Consider the following 19655-nt stretch of genomic DNA (forward strand, 5'->3'; position numbering starts at 1 on the left):
CTCATTACGTCTCTGTAACAAGCCATCCTGCTGAATTGTACTTCTCTCCATGTGTGTTAAAAGATGTCCACTGGAGGCAGGCTAATGTTCGGAGGCAGTGCTCTGAATGGCTATGGCTTCAGCAAGACCAACCTCCCGAAGCAGACCTGCGAAAGCACAAGAGCGACTATGCCACCGGCAACGCCTTGCCCATGATTATAAACTGGGGTGAGTCGGTCTGTTCTCTAACCGTTCCATTACCTTGCTCTTTGACTCCTCAGACAGCCATCGGTCGTCTCAATATCTGCCTGTTGGTTGATACGATCAATAGGATCATCCAGACATTTACTTTACCTTGAATCCTGTAGTAGATGTCACACGCATGCTGTGATTCAACTGGTGTCTCCCCTTGTAGGATTGGTTAGCATGATAACTGTCAGACTGAATTTGTCTCAGTCAGTGTGTTAATATTTTGTATTAATCAGTAAGCTCACACAGGCCAATACGCACAATTACCTCACAACCATTTCAGCTCTAAGAGCAGATAAATAGAAAGGAGTGGGAAAGTTAGCATGTATTGGCATCAGCATGAGAAAGGTTGTGGCTGTTGGAGTGTTTTTAAGGATCTTGTTAAGACCAATGCCGTGATGATGAAAAGGAATCAGTAAGGGATGACCCATGTGATCAATTACATTTTAGGTACTGATCTCTGTTTGATCCAGAGGCTGGCAGCCCAAGAGTCCCTTGGATGGACACTTGGGAAAACAGCTTCCCTGACCATCTTCTACCCAGGTAAAAACACAACGCAAACACTTAAACCAATTATGGAACTTCAGCTGTATTTTTATAAATGGTGAAAGATTTTGATTAAACTGTTATTGTCCTTTAACCCTCAGATCTCTGGGGGGGCATGGCCATGTCCGGCATGTCAGACAGGGATTCCATCCTAGCCATGCAGTGAAAGAGGCGGAGCCCAGCGAGACCCGCCTCCTGAAAGGTGTTAGTTACTTCACCCCCATCTTCTCCTGACTCAACTAATTATGTTGATGCTGTCATCGATGGTTAACTGACAGTATTGGTCTGAAGGCATTTATCATCTCATCTTCATCCGCTTATCCGGTATTAGGTCGCGGGGGCAGCAGCTCCAGCAGGGGACCCCAAACTTCCCTTTCCCGAGCCACATTTGCCAGCCCTGACTGGGGGATCCCGAGGCATTCCCAGGCCAGTGTCGAAATGTAATCTCTCCACCTAGTCCTGGGCCTACCCCAAGGTCTCCTCCCAGCTGGACGTGCCTGGAACACCTCCCTAGGGAGACAATACAATTCTGGTGGTATAAGAGAAAGGTGGCATTTCATTTTGTAAAAGAAAAACATTGTAAGTATTTTATAAAGATTTGGTTCTTTGTCAATAAAAAACAAATGTTTTCTAATTTCTTATTTTGACATTAATTCAACTGAACACTACACACACAGACACATAGAGCACTGGGACGTTGGTTGGTTGTCTCCTCTATTTAAGACACTTCACAGTTGGTTTATTTTACTGTCTTTCTCATATGGATAGCAACAGGAGACTTTAACAGTAGGGCTACATGGACATGGGATGAGATGGGATGAGAGTCTGTTCTACCATGTTAATCCTCTGACTAATGTTCTGTAGCGCTGGACCACAGTCAATGTCCTGTTTGTGACTGCAGCAAAGATGGCGGTAAAAGTCTTTTTTTCCCGGTATAGCTACCCCTCATGAATGTCTTCGGAGGGTAATGATCGTCATGCATTTTCTACAGGCATGAGATGCGATAAAACAAGCAATGTGAAACTGAATGTATTATATTTACTGAGGTGGTAGGCTTAACAAATCATTTTAGAGCTAAAATGGATGATTGCCGTAGTACTCTTGCACATTCTCCACCGCTCTTAAGCCAGTAGGAGGCCTTACTAAGGGTTCTTTGTGTTGAGTTGATGTGTAGAGAGCAGAGTAACATGTACCTGCTTTTTATGTAGAATGATTAAAAGAAGATTTGGGTATTTTGCTGGCCAAACCTTATTATATAAATGCATTAGAATTGTCTGTTTTGTAGTCTCTGCTTCGCTCTGTCTACTCACTCCAGATTACAAATAGTATTGGAATTGTAAATTGCTCTGGACTATCAATCCAACAGATTAATTTGAAAGTATGTCAGATTATGCCATCAATACTACCCAGGAAGTGTACTCATTGAAGCATCAATGCACCCAGGTAAGACCGGAGTGATCGCTGGACACAGATATTATCTACAGTGCCATCTTTTTGGAACTGTTATTTTTATTTTGGATTTTATGCATTATAATTTCAGAAAATATCCATAATACATCTTCAGTAATAATGGTATGATGGTAATTCACAGCATCTCTTACCAGCAACGTTGTGATTGGCTGTGATACTCGCCTATTGATTTGTCCCCAGTAACCCTGCATTTTTGATTTAGTGGCTAGGACAAGTGCCAATGTGAAAATCACTCTAACTTCCTGGTTACAACTAATCAACACTAAGTTGTTCATTCTGTGTTCGTGTGAGAAAACATTTACAAAATATTGCAGGTAATCATTTTACCATTTAAATCGATGTGAAATGTATTTTTAATAATTTTGTGTTTATATAGTGTTTACAGCAGTTTAAAACTAGTGGATGAAAGTCAAGCAAAAGTCACCACCGATTATGGGAGGAGAGAATTATTTTGATTGGAGCATAACATTTTTATAATTTACAGTATCTCACAAAAGTGAGTACACCCCTCACATTTTTTTCATGTGACAACACTGAAGAAATGAAATTTTGCTACAATGTGAAGTAGTGAGTGTACAGCTTGTATAACACTGTACATTTGCTGTCCCATCAAAATAACTCAACCCGCAGCCATTAAAACCACTGGCAACAAAAGCGAGTACACCTCTAATTGAAAATGTCCAAATTGGGCCCAATTAGCCATTTTCCCTCCCTGATGTCATGTGATTCATTAGTGTTATAAGGTCTCAGGTGTGAATGAGCAGGTGTGTTAAATTTGGTGTTATCGCTCTCACAATCTCTTATACTGGTCACTAGAATTTCAACATGGCACCTCATGACAAAGAGCTCTCTGAGGATCTGAAAAAAATTATTGTTGCTCTACATAAAGATGGCCTAGGCTATAAGAAGATTACCAAGACCCTGAAACTGAGCTGCAGCACGGGTTCAACTCAGAACAGGCCTCGTCATGGTCAACCGAAGAAGTTGAGTGCACATGCTCAGCGTCTTATCCAGAGGTTGTCTTTTGGAAATAGACGTATGAGTGCTGCCAGCATTGCTGCAGAGGTTGAAGGGGTGGGGGGTCAGCCTGTCAGTGCTCAGACCATACGCCGCACACTGCATCAAATTGGTCTGCATGGCTGTCGTCCCAGAAGGAAGTCTCTTCTAAAGATGATGCACAAGAAAGCCCACAAACAGTTTGCTGAAGACAAGCAGACTAAGGACATGGATTACTGGAACCATGTCCTGTGGTCTGATGAGACCAAGATAAACTTATTTGGTTCAGATGGTGTCAAGTGTGTGTGGCGGCAACCAGGTGAGGAGTACAAAGACAAGTGTGTCTTGCCTACAGTCAAGCATGGTGGTGGGAGTGTCATGGTCTGGGGCTGCATGAGTGCTGCCGGCACTGGGGAGCCACAGTTCATTGAGGGAACCATCAATGCCAACATGTACTATGACATACTGAAGCAGAGCATGATCCCCTCCCTTCGGAGACTGGGCCGCGCAGAGCAGTATTCCAACATGATAACGACCCCAAACAAACCTCAGAGAAGACCACTGTCTTGCTAAATAATCTGAGGGTAAAGGTGATGGACTGGCCAAGCATGTCTCCAGACCTAAACCCTTTTGAGCATCTGGGGGGCATCCTCAAACGGAAGGTGGAGGAGTGCAAGGTCTCTAACATCCTTCAGCTCTGTGATGTCTTCATGGAGGAGGGGAAGAGCACTCCAGTGGCAACCTGTTAAGCTCTGATGAACTCCATGCCCAAGAGGGTTAAGGCAGTGCTGGAAAATAATGGATGCCACACAAAATATTGACACTTTAGGCCCAATTTGGACATTTTCACTTAGGGGTGTACTCACTTTGGTTGCCACTACTTTACATTGTAGCAAAGTGTCATTTCTTCAGTGTTGTCACATGAAAAGATATAATCAAATATTTTCAAAAATGTGAGGGGTGTACTCACTTTTGTGAGATACTGTATCTTTGAAATGGGTGAAGGTAATTTCTGGTTTTTGGATTGTGGGATTGTTAACCTGCTGTGCTGCTTGCAGTTACATACCTGGCTACCTGCCAAACTTTTTCAAATTTACTCTACATAAACTTAAATTCTACTTTAAGAGTTTACCAACGCAATATTTTTATCTGTTGGCCTTCTACCCAACTTTTCAACACCGGGAATCTATTTGGACATAATTAATGGAACTACTCACCCCTGAAAAACCGAAGCGAAGTACCACTACTATGCCTTATCACTGTAACCTGCCTGCTAGCATTGTGGAGTCCGTCCATAGCATAGCCAGAGTAGTTAGTACAGTTTTACCTATTGCCACTGTGACTCTTTCCAGGCTGAGAAAAGTTAAACAATGTAGTGCTAACAATAGCAACCTTATTAAGATAAGCGTTCCTCAATAAAAATGACTATCACCTCAAATCTCAAAATGGGACCCCTAAATGTTATATCTCTTGCTCCAAAGGCAGTTGCAGTAAAATAATTTATCTCTGATCATAAACTAGATGTTTTTGGCTTGTGTGAAACGTGGCTAAAACCTGATGAATTCACTGCCTAAAAATGAGGCCTCTCCTCCTGGTTATACTAGTGATCATATCCCCCGTGCACCCCGAAAAGGAGGGGGTGTTATATTTATGACAGTAAATATAAATTTACTCTCAAACACATCACTGGATTTGATTTTTAAGTTTTACTCATGAAAGTTAACCAGGCTGATAAATCGTTTTTCATAGCTACTATTTATAGCCCCCCCCGGGCCATACACAACGTTCTTCAATGAGTTTCCAGAATTCTTGTCTAACCTTGTAGTCATGGCAGATAGTATTCAAATTTTTGGCGATGTAAATATTAATATGGAAAAGTCCAATGACCTTCTTCAAAAAGCCTTTGAAGCCATAATTGACTGAATGGGTTTTATCCAACATGTCTCAGGTCCAACGCACTGCCACAATCATACCTTAGATTTAGTCCTGTCATGAGAAATAGATTTTGTAGATCTAATAATTTCCCCACAAAATCCTGGAATATTGGATCACTGTCTTATTACATTTACCGTTAAAACAAGAAATCCACTTGCTCCGCAAACAATGAGTTACAAAAGCAGTACTATAAATTCTCGGACTACAAATAGATTTCTTGATATTCTTACAAGCTCGCTCATCAACAACAGAGTAAATAAATCTGCAAACGATCAAATCGAGGATCTAAACTCAACACTGCGAAATACTTTAGATACGGCTGCACCACTAAAAACAAAAGAAATACGCAACAAGAAACTTGCTCCCTGGTACACTGACAATACTAGAGCACTCAAGCAAGCCTCCAGAAAATTACTTAAGGAGCTATTTCCTGTGCTAGGTCAGCCAATGTTGAACATAATAAATTGCTCCCTTTCCTCCGGATGTGTACCAAACTCACTAAAAATAGCGCAAATTAAGCCTCTTCTATCCTGACATATTAAACAATTATAGGCCAATATCGAACCTCCCATTCCTCTCAAAAATCTTAGAAAAATGTGTTTCCCAACAACTGAATGCTTACCTGAAGACAAATAACATTTATGTAATGCTCCAATCCGGTTTCAGACCCCGTCATAGTACTGAGACTGCACTCGTGAAGGTAACAAATGACCTTCTAATGGCCTCAGACAAAGGTTCCGGATCCGTCCTGTTGCTTCTTGATCTTAGTGCTGCTTTTGACACTATTGATCACTCCCTTCTCTTAGAGAGACTGGAAACCCATATTGGGCTACGTGGACATGTTCTAGCCTGGTTTAAATCTTATTTATCTGAAAGAGATCAGTTCATATGTGTGGGTGACCTTTCCTCTGACAAGTCAAGGGTATGTTTTGGTGTTCCTCAAGGCTCTGTTCTGGGCCCATTATTGTTCTCACTATATATGCTGCCTCTGGGTGATGTAATCCGGAATCACAATGTCAATTCTCAATGTTATATTAGATCGCAAGACGCAGGCCTATTAATTGTGCCTAGAATTTCTAAACAAACAGCCGGAGGCAGGGCCTTCTCTCATAGAGCTCCACTATTGTGGAATGATTTGCCAATTAAGGTTAGAAATGCAAACTCAGTGCAAACTTTCAAGTGTCTACTAAAGACTCATCTCTACAGCATGGTCTATGATGAAGTGTAGTCTGGCCCGGGGGCGTGAAGGTGACCAAAAAGGCTTGTTACTGTCCACCCTTGCTGTCTTGCCAGGTGGACTTTCATCGCCACTGGGATGCCCTCCCTCCAATGCAATTCGGGGGTGGAGTCACTGGCTTGTTGTTGTCTCCCTGTTGCTCACTTGTGCGATTGGGCTGTAATCTGCTGGAAATACTCAGCTCTCATTCAGGGTGGTTGTGGTTGGTGGGTGTCCCTTTGGTTGATGCTTGGCAATGTGGGTGAATTGTTTTCCTGCCTGTTGGGCCCTGTCCGGGGCCTCCCCCAGATAGGGCCACAGTGTCACCGGACCCCCCTGTCCCAGCCCCAAGGTCTTACACTTCTATATTATTGTGCTGGTGGAGTAGGGTCAGTTCTCCTTATCCACTATAAATCCTTGTAGATATAAGGAATGCATTTTCTAAATATTCCCTGTCTCCTGCCGTTTTAAACTTAGGAGGACATGAGGTCCTTGCCCACACCTGAGGCATACCTGGCTTGAAAGACCCGTTGCTGTCCCTGTCCAAAGTCCTCCTGGTTGTGTTTCAGATCAAGACTATACCTGACGATTTCAGCTGCCACTGTGCTGACACCTCCCCCATGTTGTCCCTGTCCTTGTCCATCTGGTCATGCTTCCGACCTGGACTAAGTTAAAATAGACTCTGGACTCAGCCCACAGGCATTTATTAATTATTACAATTTGTACTCTTAATATGTTCACCCGGCACAGCCAGAAGAGGAGTGGTCACCACTCTGAGCCTGGGTCCTCTCTAGGTTTCTTCCAAAATGTTGGCCTTCCTAGGGAGTTTTTCCTAGCCACTGAAATTCAACACTGCTGTTATTTGCTCCTTGGGGTTAAAGGCTGGGTGTTTTTTATAAGCACTTTATGACAGCTGCTGATGTAAAAAGGGCTTTATAAATACATTAAAATTATTGATTGTTTTGCCACTGGTTTTTCGAACAACGATTTCCAGGAGTCTTCAGTTTGACCATGCATCTGACCTTGTGTCTGGCTCATTACACGTAGGTATGGGTCACAGTGTAAACCACGTCATCAGAACAGGGATCACTTCCTAGATTGACTTAATTGATCTCCCAGATAAAATGCAGACCTCCAATCACTATAATGCTAATCACACTGCAGGTTAATATTTTATACAGGTGTTGGTCAAATGGCAAGGGTCATAAAGAATGACCCCTGTGAGTACCCAGCAACCAGTCAATGTTAAGATTCCTGGGAAGGAATGTCAAAGTGTCAAATTTAATAAAATATTATTTTATTTTGGCCTGCCAGGTAGCGCAGTGATGTAAGGTGCTGGTTTGTAACATTGTGCTGACCCCCACAATCTAGATTTGCCTCGACTGCGGCACTAGCTGACAAGTGGCTGGGAAGCCCCATTGTGATTTTAATAGGCCAGCAGATGTTGAAGAGCTTTAAGGCATCATCAGCAGGGATTTTCTGGTTTGATTCACTTCTAACAATTCCCTCTGTTAGAACAAGCACATCTACCAGAGGGAATTGTGAGATCCACAAGACTTCGGGTTGGAGGCCTATAAGGAACGCATACAGCAATTATCAACTCTCTAAAATGTATTGAAAGTATTTGCAATATATAAACTGATATGACAAAATTCAGGAAATGTAAAAAGGGTTTTCAAAAGGCAATACTGTATAATGATTTGTAAACAACAGATGAAGACTAACGGTGAAATGTTCACCAACCCTTTTCCAAAAAAGCAGATTAGAAAATGTGAAGAGCACAAGGAATATTACAAACGGTGATACAAATAACATTAACAAATAAATACACCCCAGATACACAAATACACGACTAATATATAACTACATTTGCTATACAAGGACTACCAGCACTGATCTGATTTTAAATGTCAGGTTAGAGTTTAATTTACAGCATACTGAATGTGAGGGTCATCACACTGAATGTGGTGTTAGTAAATATTCTCATTATATTTGCAGGCCTTTGAAAGTTGGATGGTTTATGTGTTTTAATGACATGTAATAATCTACTCCACATAGTAGCTCCATCATTTTCTCTTTAGCAGAGACTTTGGGTTTTCTCCCAACCCTCAGAAATGTGGACACTGAATTTTCTTACAACATTTTCATGACTGTACAAAAAACACTCTAGTCAGCTGTGTGTCAGTGGCCATTGCATTCTGTTATCAATGACATTGTGGTAGAAACTGCCAACTGGAATGGGAGACAAGACAGGATTAAGGGAAAGATGAACAAAGCAAAGTATAGTAAGATCCTTGAAGAAAACCTGCCCCAGAGCACTCAGAATGTCAGACTGAGGCCAGGGTTCACCTTCCAACAGGACAACAACTCTAAATCCACAGGCAGGACAACACAGGAGTGGCTTCGGGATTGTCAATGTCTGTGAATGTCCTTGAGTGGCTCAGCAAAAGCCAGGACTAGAACCTGATCTGACATCTCTGGAAAGACCTGAAAATGGCTGGCTGTGCAGCGATGTTTCCCATCCAACCTGATGGAATTTGAGAAGATCTGTCAAAAAGAATGGGAGAAACTCTCCAATACCGGTGTCCCAAGCTGGTAGCATCATATTCAAAGAGACTGAGGCTGTAAATGCTGCCAAATGTGTTTCAACAAAGTACTGATGGAAGGGGTCTGATTACCTACATATAGTGGTCTAAAGGGTGATATTTATTTTCATTTTTTATAAATTTGCAAAAATGTCAATGTAATCCATTTTACAAAAGGCTGTAACAAAACAAAATGTGGAAAAACTGAAGGTTTTTCTAAATACTAATACTTTATCCATGCCATACAATTTTGAATGGGACTTTGTAATCGAAATTCACACCTCCTAGTCTTTTTGCAACAAGAGTAAATGTTTTTGGGTAACACTTAAGGATAAGGATACCATTAACGAATACAGTAGGTAACATAAACGAATGATGAACAAAGACAAACAAACGGTTAATAATGATACCCCTACTTTGTTAATCACTTACAAATGCATTAACTAACAGTGTATTGTCATTTGATCATGTTGAGACAGAACATGAACTCATGTCGTTAGTTAGTGATTATTAATGTATGATAATTCATCACTTTCCTTAAGGGGACACAAAATAATTAACTAATGGTGAAGTATCAGTTATTAAGGTTATTGCTACCAATGAGTCATTAGTTAGTGATTGATAAGGTAGAATAATTCATCACTTTACTTAAAGGGACACAAAATAACTACCTAATAGTGAGTTATACTTTATTAATGCTTTATTCCGGCTCAATGGTTACTCAGTGGGCCAAAAGAGTATGAACTAATGGTGTTAGAATACTAGTGATAGCGCATAATCCTCCCTTCAAGAATGTCAGGATAAACTAAGTGTAGGCTATAAGACAATTTGTAAAACAACCACTCTGGAAACATGGACATCATGAAGGAAGAGATGAGTAATGTATTTTCAGTAGAAGTGTAAACAGGCAAGTCTTATGCAATAAAAATTTACATTCACATGAATCAGTCAAATTTAATTATCAAGCCCTTTTTACATCAGACATTTCACAAAGTTCTTATACAGTAGTAATGTTGTACTTATGTGTATAACACCTTCATGTTCAGCTAGTGTAGTAAAATCGGGTAAAAGGATTAGACAGTTGCAAATTACCTTAATGTTAACACGAATATAATATGGCTGAGCAAGCTAGCAAAGTGCTAACCGAAACTAACAAACACTTGACTGGAGCTCGCATACAGCTAACTGGAGCCAGCTAACAGGAACTAGCTAATCGCTAACCCTTACAGTGGCACAACTGCAAAGTTCCTAAACAATACAATTACAAAATTCAATGATATTAATCCTAGGGATATTGTCAGGAGTGTTGTTTTAGAAAATAAGACGTTCATACAGTACTGCAACGAAATATTTTTTTTTTCAAAGGATGGCACCACCATCATGGCATTTTACAGTCAACATGGGGTTTCTGTCTAGCTTATATAAAATGTCTGTTCCAACTCTCTACATACACTTTAACAGACAAGTATCGAAATGTCCAGTGTACCTTTGTACATTACCGACCTGGAAAACATGATAAATTATGAGAAATAAAACATTGCTTTTCCTTCAAGAGTTACCAGAACGCATTCAGTCCCAACGCAACGCGACCACGTTTCCCTGCCCCCTACTGGCCAACCATAGTAAGTGTCCTTTAATATATGTAATGCATCCCCCATTTCAAACAATACCCCTAAATGCGACCATACATTTTGTGCGCGTCACACCTATTTGAAGACGAAAGTAGCCAGCCTACCTTAGTAATAATGGTTGCCGCACTGTAATCATATCAACAAATTGAATTATCTTATTAATAATGTATAGTACTTAAGCTATTCATGCAAACAACTAGTGTCACGAATGCATGTCCTGCATTAACATTAAACAATTACAGTACAAACTATGTGTTCCTGCAAAAAACGACAAGAGTTTATGTCCTGTGTCAACATGAACAAATGACACTACACACTGTTAGTTAATGCATGTGTAAATCATTAATACATTTAGGGTATCATTATACCTGTTTGTTCATGTCATTGTTCATCATTCGTTCATGTTAACTAGTGTATTCGTTAATGGTAGTTCATGTACCCTTATCAGAAAGTGTTACCTGTTTTTGAATCATATCAATGCTACATAAAATGGTTTCTAAATTTGACGTCGATGTTGTTTTAATTTGCCTTGCTCTTTAAGGAAATACATTTTCAGCAAATTCCTAATGACCTAATGAGACTCCAAAAGGAAATGTTTCTGGTTAGCTGCGCCTGTTTTGGGTATACAGTGGAGTCACAGCTAGTGGTCTGCACTCTTATGCACTGCTTTAGCAACTTCCTATTAACACAGCAAGAGTGGCCTCTAGTGAGGTCCTGCCTCCATACTGACTGGATAGTCACAGTGGTAGTGGCTGTGACTTTGTGCGCATTAACTCCTTATGACTCTCTGTGTGGTGATGCAGGGGGAGAGGACCATAAGGTCTGGACTGCCTACTGAACCAGTCATTAGAGAACCTGCGGGCTGTACTAAAACACGAGTGGAATTAACATTATAAAAACTGCTGTGACCACACACTGCTATAGTAAAACGGCTCATCCGTGTGGTGATATAATGCTTATTTATACTTGTACTCTGTCCGAGGCTCATGGCAGCCTTAGCAGCTGACCACGTCTTTGTGTTTTATAGCGCCATGACTGTGGAAGTGTGGGATGGATCAATTTGTGTGATTAGCAGTGCATGTGTCGGCATGTGTATTAGTGCTGTCGCCTGCCTACCTCCGTGCTGCTATGGGACACTCTTTAAAAGGGTCTGGGTAATACCCTGCATCGATTTGTATTCACACTCTTTCTTCCCCCTTTGTTTATCTTGGCTTTTCTTGTCCACCTCCTTATCAGTTCATGATGTTTGGGCGTGTTCAATGTGAGGTTATCCTCCAGGTTGATTGAAAATTTGCCATTTTTGTAGTCCATCCACCATACACATGGTCTTGGTGACATCATAGCTATCAACATTCAGCGTCTGTGAACAAGTCAGATAGCCTCATCACATTACATGACCACTATAGAAGACTCCATTAATTCCCCTGCCATACACTCCCTCTCTCTGTGATCAAGTAGATTTTGCTAGCAATTTTTTTTTTATTTGCCTATGTTAGCTAATGGCCACATTGCATTCTAATTTGGATTTGATTGTCTGGTCAATATTTCAAGAAATAACTCAAAATGAATTCTCTAAGTTAAGCCAGATAGCTAGCCAAGTAACCACTATTCATTGCTAGCTCTAACCTTTTGGGGGCCCTAAGCAAAATTTGATTTGGGGCCCCCTCTTCCCTATTGGTTCAGGGTTCCCTAGCAACCGGACGGCCGCTAGTGGTTGGGGGCTCTAAGCGGCCACTTATATCACTTATGTCTATAGCTGGCCCTGCCGCTATTCTACCAGTTATCTCAAAACAGCCAGCACGTAGCTTCCACTTTTCATCAAATTATTTCACATTCAAATGCTGTGTAAAAATCATCAAGCTCTGATCAAATAGGCAGAGAAAGCTAATAGTCTCCCCAGTGTTGCAACCACTACAACCTTGTGAAACACTTGTGTGACCAATCTGGTAAAAAATAGACTACAGATCCTCCAACAAAAAAAATGATCAGGCATATGGCAAATGCTAAACAGGAGCCAGCAAGGAAGTCTTGCTAACCATGATTACGTATTTCACACCTCATGACTAGTTAAAGTACAACTGAAAATTGTAACTCAGAAAGTGAAGGGGTCTGAATACTTTTCAAATGAACTGGGCACTTGTGTTTCAGCTGAAATGGAAATTCAATAGGCTGTTTGTCTCTCAAGTGGTGGTATCTGCCTGCCTCCACAGCCTGTTCCATGTACTGGCGGATAAACAGATTAGCTGAGTGCTGAGCACAGTGGGCCTTTTTAATGTACTCGTAAATTCTGCAGACGTCAAAGAAAAAAGGAAAAGAGAGAGGACAGTGGAGGAATAAAAGGAGAGCAAATGGTGTAATAGATGTAAAAAGTAAAACATTTATAAATATGGGAACATTTTTAAAAGGATGTTTCAACTGTTATAATATTAGCCATGGACCAGTCATAACAGTATGCAAATAGATGTTTAATAAGTGGAAATAAATAAAGTGATGTATTTTGTTAAAGTTGACAACATTGTTTGTGATCCACTTTTTGTCAATTTCTCATGTCAAATTATTTGTGGGTTTGTAGGATATGCAGGAAATATGTGTCACTCTAATGTGGTAATACATTTAGCACGGGATTAGAAAGCGCAGCTCCGTTTCCACTTCATTTGGTTGAAATAATATTTTTCTGGATGAGCCCAAGTGGTGTTCAGTAACTTTGTACTCTCTGTTTTGCATAAGGTAACATTCCATTGTGCAGTTTTTTGGTTGATTCTTTCCAGTGTGTCAAATGGTTATCTTTTAGCTTTTTTCAAGATTGGATTGGGTCTAACTGTATTGTTCTTTTGGTGGTCTGTGGAGTCTATTTGAATTTCGAGTCCCAAAACTAGTTGTCTTAGGAGGTTTTTCTCAGTTAATCTCTCTATAGATGAGGGCTCTGTTTGAGAATTGCTTTCTCTTTAGATTCGTGTGAAATTGAACAGCTCTTTTCTGGATTTTGATCATTACTGGGTATAATCCTATTTGGCATTTTTACGGTCACTCTCCATCTATATTTATTTCACTGTTCTCTCTTTTACTCTCTTTCTCTCTCTGGCACACTTTCTCTCTGGTTATCTCTCTCTGACTTTCTCAACCTCCCTGGCTGCCTCTCTTTGTTGATTTTGTTTTTATTCATTGGCATGTGAAACCTGTTTAAATAACCAAAGCAAGTGGAAAATGAGAAAACATTCATTCAAATAATTAACAACAGTATAAACAACCTCAATTGTAGCTAAACATTACACACACAAACATTTCAGAATGAATAGACATATCAAATGTTATATTATTAGCTATGTACAATGTTTTCACAATGAGTAGCAAGGAAAAATAAACAAAGACGATAAATATATCGGTTATGTTTCCAAGGTTGTTTTTGTTCCACTTGTTGCTTTTTCTCATGACAAATGGTCACACAACTTGCTGCAATGAGTTCACATTGCATTACTTTGTCAAACAAATATCAGAGTTTATTAATGTTCAAATTTGTTTTTAAAATCACACTGGATTCATGTTTTTGTCCTATTTCTCTATCTACTCTCTCTCTCTCTCTCTTTCTGTCTGCTTGACTGTGTATATGTGGTTGTGACTTTTTCATGTGCCTACAGTGGGTCTCTAAAAGGAGATATGCTGTTTTGAGATTAGGAATTTGATGATGAGGTTGTAGGCACACATTGTGTCCACTTTGATGTTATAGAATATGTGTTGAACCCTGAACACAGTAGCAACACCATCAGGCTACTATGGTACCCTTTAGGGCTGACCTAAACCTAACTGCTGGCGTGGCCATCAGATTTTCCCAGAGTTGTCTATTTCCACACAGGTCCTGGTTTGCTGAATGGTAGACAGATTTTTTTTGGCTTGGTCAAAGCCCTTTGGTTAAATCTGCATCAGCATCAATTACATAACTGAAATTATTTCATGTTTAATGTGGTTAAGCGCTGCTGTTAAAATAAGAGCTCAGCCTAATGATGTTGTAATGGTATACAGTGAGGGAAAAAATTAAATGATTTGATCCCCTGCTGATTTTGTACATTTACCCAAAGAGACAAAGAGATTATCAGTCTATAATTTTAATGGTAGGTTTATTTGAACTGTGAGAGACAGAAAAATAACAAAAACATCCAGAAAAAAGCACGTAATTTTTTTAATAAATTGATTTGAATTGATTTATTCAGGTAACGAGTTGAGATTAGGAGCATACTCTTAAAGGGAGTGTTCCTAATCTCATTTTGTTACCTGTATAAAAGACACCTGTCCACCTGTCAATCAGATTCCAAACTCTCCACCATGGCCAAGAACAAAGAGCTGTCCAAGGATGTCAGGGACGAGATTGTAGACCTACACAAGGCTGGAATGGGCTACAAGAATGCTTGGTAGCTTGGTGAGAAGGTGACAACAGTTGGTGTGATTATTTGCAAATGGAAGAAACACGAAAGAACTGTCAATCTCCCTCGGTCTGGGGCTCCATGCAAGATCTCACCTCGTGGAGTTGCTATGATCATGAGAACAGTGAGGAATCAGCACAGAACTACACGAGAGGATCTTGTCAATGAAGGCAGCTGGAACCATAGTCACCAAGAAAACAATTGGTAACACACTATGCCGTGAAGGACTGAAATCCTGTAGCGCCCGCAAGGTCCCCCTGCTCAAGAAACACATGTACAGGCCCGTCTGAAGTTTGCCAGTGAACATCTGAATGATTCAGAGGAGAACTGGGTGAAAGTGTTGTGGTCAGATGAGACCAAAATCGAGCTATTTGGCATCAACTCAACTCGCCTTGTTTGGAGGTGGAGGAATGCTGCCTATGATGCCAAGAACACCATCCCCACTGTCAAACATGGAGGTGGAAACATTATGCTTTGGGGGTGTTTTTCTGCTTAGGGCCATGTACCGTCTAATCTTGGGTGAGAACCTCCTTCCCTCAGCCAGGGCATTAAAAATGAGTCGTGGATGGGTATTCCAGCATGATAATGACCCAAAACACATGGCCAAGGAAACAAAGGAGTGGCTCAAAAAGAAGCACATGAAGGTCCTGGAGTGGCCTAGCTAGTCTCCAGACCTTAATCGCATAGAAAATCTGTGAAGGGAGCTGAAGGTCCGAGTTGCCAAATGGCAGCCTCGAAACCTTAATGACTTGGAGAAGATCTGCAAAGAGGAGTGGGACAAAATCCCTCCCGAGATGTGTGCAAACCTGGTGGCCAACTACAAGAAACGTCTGACCTCTGTGATTGCCAACAAGGGTTTTGCCACCAAGTACTAAGTCATGTTTTGCAGAGGGGTTGAATACTTATTTCACTCATTAAAATGCAAATCAATTTATAACCGTTTTGACAAGCCTTTTTCAGATATCACTGACAATACTAACCCATAACAGTTTAAACATTTAGAATGTGAATGTCACTGACAATACTAACCCATTACAGTTTAAACATTTAGAATGTGAATATCACTGACAATACTAACCCATTACAGTTTAAACATTTAGAATGTGAATGTCACTGACAATACTAACCCATTACAGTTTAAACATTTAGAATGTGAATGTCACTGACAATACTAACCCATAACAGTTTAAACATTTAGAATATGAATGTCACTGACAATACTAACCCATAACAGTTTAAACATTTAGAATATGAATTTCACTGACAATACTAACCCATAACAGTTTTAACCTCTGATCTCTGGTTGACACGGACCATCCATTGTCCGTATTGTGTTGGAAACTGTGGACTGTTTCTTCCACTCGGCGCAAAGGGCATCTCTGATTCAATTAACCCAGGAACCACAGTAGTTCACCTTAGCATGGTCCATCTATATTTCTGCCGGCTTTTCAATGTAGCCCACTGTCATGGTATTCAACCACTAGAGTTATCTGATCCGGTGATTGGAATCTAATCCATTTATTATAAAAACGCATATATAATGCATTTAAAAATGTGATTTTGTATTTCATGTATTTCATTCTATTCTCAAATTCTGATTTTTTTTTTAAAAGAGCCAGTATGTTTGCCTTTCACTGCAGCCAACACCTGTTGTTAATGAAATACCTGACCATGAAGGTTTGATCTGATTGATTTGTACCAACCCCATGGTGGCCTTTGGTGTGATAAGGAATTTGCATTCATTACTTTGTCAGGGTGGAAAAGTCACTCCATGAATATTCCGGCATCAATCCCAGCCACCCACAACATTTTGCGACCTGTTCTTCTTTCTTAATTGCTGAGTTCTATAGTCCTTATTGAGCTGCTGGGATTCTGCTTATCGCCTGCATTGGACATTCATGACCTCAGCACATTATCCTCTCTAGTACTCCTCAAAGCATTACACACACAAACACACACACATGTTTAATTAGCTATCTAAATGGAGACACTAAAGTTGACTGCCCTTAAAAAAATCCTTCTTTTATTAATCCTAACCCTAAACCATACCGTAACTCTAATAGTAACTTCATACTCATCCTAACCCTAACCTTAATCTCTTAACCTAACATTTATTCTTACACGTAACCAGGGCTGTGGACAGACCTTTCGTGTGGGCATGGGCTGAGATTACATAAAAACACTCCGTTGCAGGCCGTGGAATGGATGTTGATATAGGCAGGCATTGGAACGGATGTTAAGCACCACGCATGCCTGCCTGAGTGAATGACGCGTATCACACAGATGAAATGCAGGCACTGATGGGGAAAAGGGGCATTTGTTAAGTCTGAGTGGAAAGGGGCAGGTTCTTAAGCTCCCCCTGTGGTCTATCTGTGCACATGCCTGCACTTAACCTAGCCCTAATCCTTAAACCTAAACCCAACAAATAATGCCTATACCTAACCTAAATTCTAATCCTAAACTCAACAATGAATGATGCAGACTGGGACTTTTGCTATTTACAAAAAAATATTAACCTCCCATTTTGGCCTGGATGTTTAATAATTGCATCGTAGAATAAAACATGTAGAATAACTATCATACATTAGTTGGCAATGACATTTGAGGTTTGTAAATGGTTGTTTTGGTGACATTCGACACAAATTGGCACATACATCAAAGTATATTATTGTCTGGGACACTTTTTCCCTCGATAGTGCCACTCTCACAACAAGTGACCAGAAATTGTGGACTGCTAAATTATTGACTTCTTCAAAATGAGGACAAGAAAACTGTCTTCTGTGATTTAGAAATTAAAATGAAACAGTCAAATTGAAATGGTTGAAAACTCTAAATGGTATCTTCTATTAAGTACAAATTACCTGTTCTAATTAGTTCAATTGAACATCTTTTCTTTTAAATTGTAACTGACTGTGATGCATGAAAACAAATAAAAACATGTCAGTCTTGAACTCTGCATAGACTTGTGTACCATAGCCAGAGATACAGTAGGACAATATACTAACAAACCATCTCATTCTCTGAACTGTTTGTTTACAGGCAATAGCAAAAGCGTGACTTAGATTATTACAAGCCACAAAATTCCCCTAAATGTTTTACTGCAAATCTGTTAATTCCACCTAACTGATAGGGTGCATCAGACAGAATGCTTCAAATGATTGAAGCATTAGATTAACCTGATACATATTTACTTGACTTCCAAGCGATATATTGCTAAATTATGTAAATCATTCATTGCACTGCCAACAACGCCTCACTCTACATCATGAAATTTGCTGTCAAAAAGAAACTACTTTTAAAACCTAGGGTTGCTTGTGCAGCATAAAAATATATATTTTTATTTTTCATACATCATGATTATCGCTTTGCTTAAAATCTCTAAACTACATAAAATGCTGTCAGTTCCACTTGAACCCTTTGTTATTAAACAGACATTCCACAGTAGGGCACTGGATGTCATGAATAACACAACGCTCAGTAATACACAATGCAATTCAATTTTTACAATGCATATTTAAATTACATTTTCAAATAATTTTCATTAGCTGTTTCAGGAATACAAAACAGACATGCATGTTACCAACATAACTGTCATTTATGATGGCAGCTGTTGATAATAGTTTACCAAATGTTTCTTATATATTTAACAAAGCCTCTTTAAATCAAGTGTCATTATTTTACATGCGGAATAGATTTCACCCTATTGACTTGCTTCCTGTCTGTTTAAAGGTTAATTGTGAGTCAATAAAGTTATATTAATCAAGAACTATTGAGACCTGAGGCAGCTGTTTTTGGAATCAGAGCATTCTTTGGAAAAACATATTTGCTGATAAATCCTGAGAGAAAGAGAGGAAAGAGAACGAGGGAATGTCCCATAGTCATTGTACGAAGGTCAGGAAGGTCTTTCAGAAAAGCAAGAACAACAACCCAGCTGTGTTTTGTTCTTCAGTCGACTGTGATGTGATATGAAATTATATTTAGCCCATCATGACACAACAAGTGGTTCAGCCAGCAGCCCATTGCTCTCCCCACCGCCAACCTGACCGGACAGCCTTGCCTCTCACTGTAGCTGTATCAGCCAGGAGCACGGTCCAAGTAGAACAAACATGTTTTCATTCAGTGTGTGTTTCTGCTATGTGTGAGCAGGAGTGTTTGCTTACATCGTTACATAAATATTTTCTGTAATTTTGTATTCTGCAAAAGTGTGACTTTATTTTATTGCCGTTGCCTGTGGGAAAATATTTGAATAGACTCAAGGCTTACACAATAGATATGGTGACAGATAAAAGGCTATTTACAGGAACATACTTCAATGCATTTTAAATCATTTTTTCTCCCTTTTTTGGCAAGAGACTCTAGACCTGCTTTCTTTCTCTGGTGACCCCTTGGTTCAAAAAAGTATTGACCATCACTTTAAACGAACAATTTTTTTGAATACTTTATATTATAGGTACTACCGGAACACATTTGTTATGAGATAGTAATAACATTGCCTATCCAGTAATGTTTTTCTCTATTTTAGGACACGGGTTCTATGGGACTTTTTTTTATGAAACTTGAATTTGGATTTTAGCCCACTGCTATAATGTCAATAAACATATCTAAATAACACAAACGCATGCCAAATTAGATA

This window comes from Esox lucius, chromosome 17 (assembly GCF_011004845.1).
Source record: "Esox lucius isolate fEsoLuc1 chromosome 17, fEsoLuc1.pri, whole genome shotgun sequence".
NCBI classification, from domain to species: Eukaryota; Metazoa; Chordata; class Actinopteri; order Esociformes; family Esocidae; genus Esox; species Esox lucius.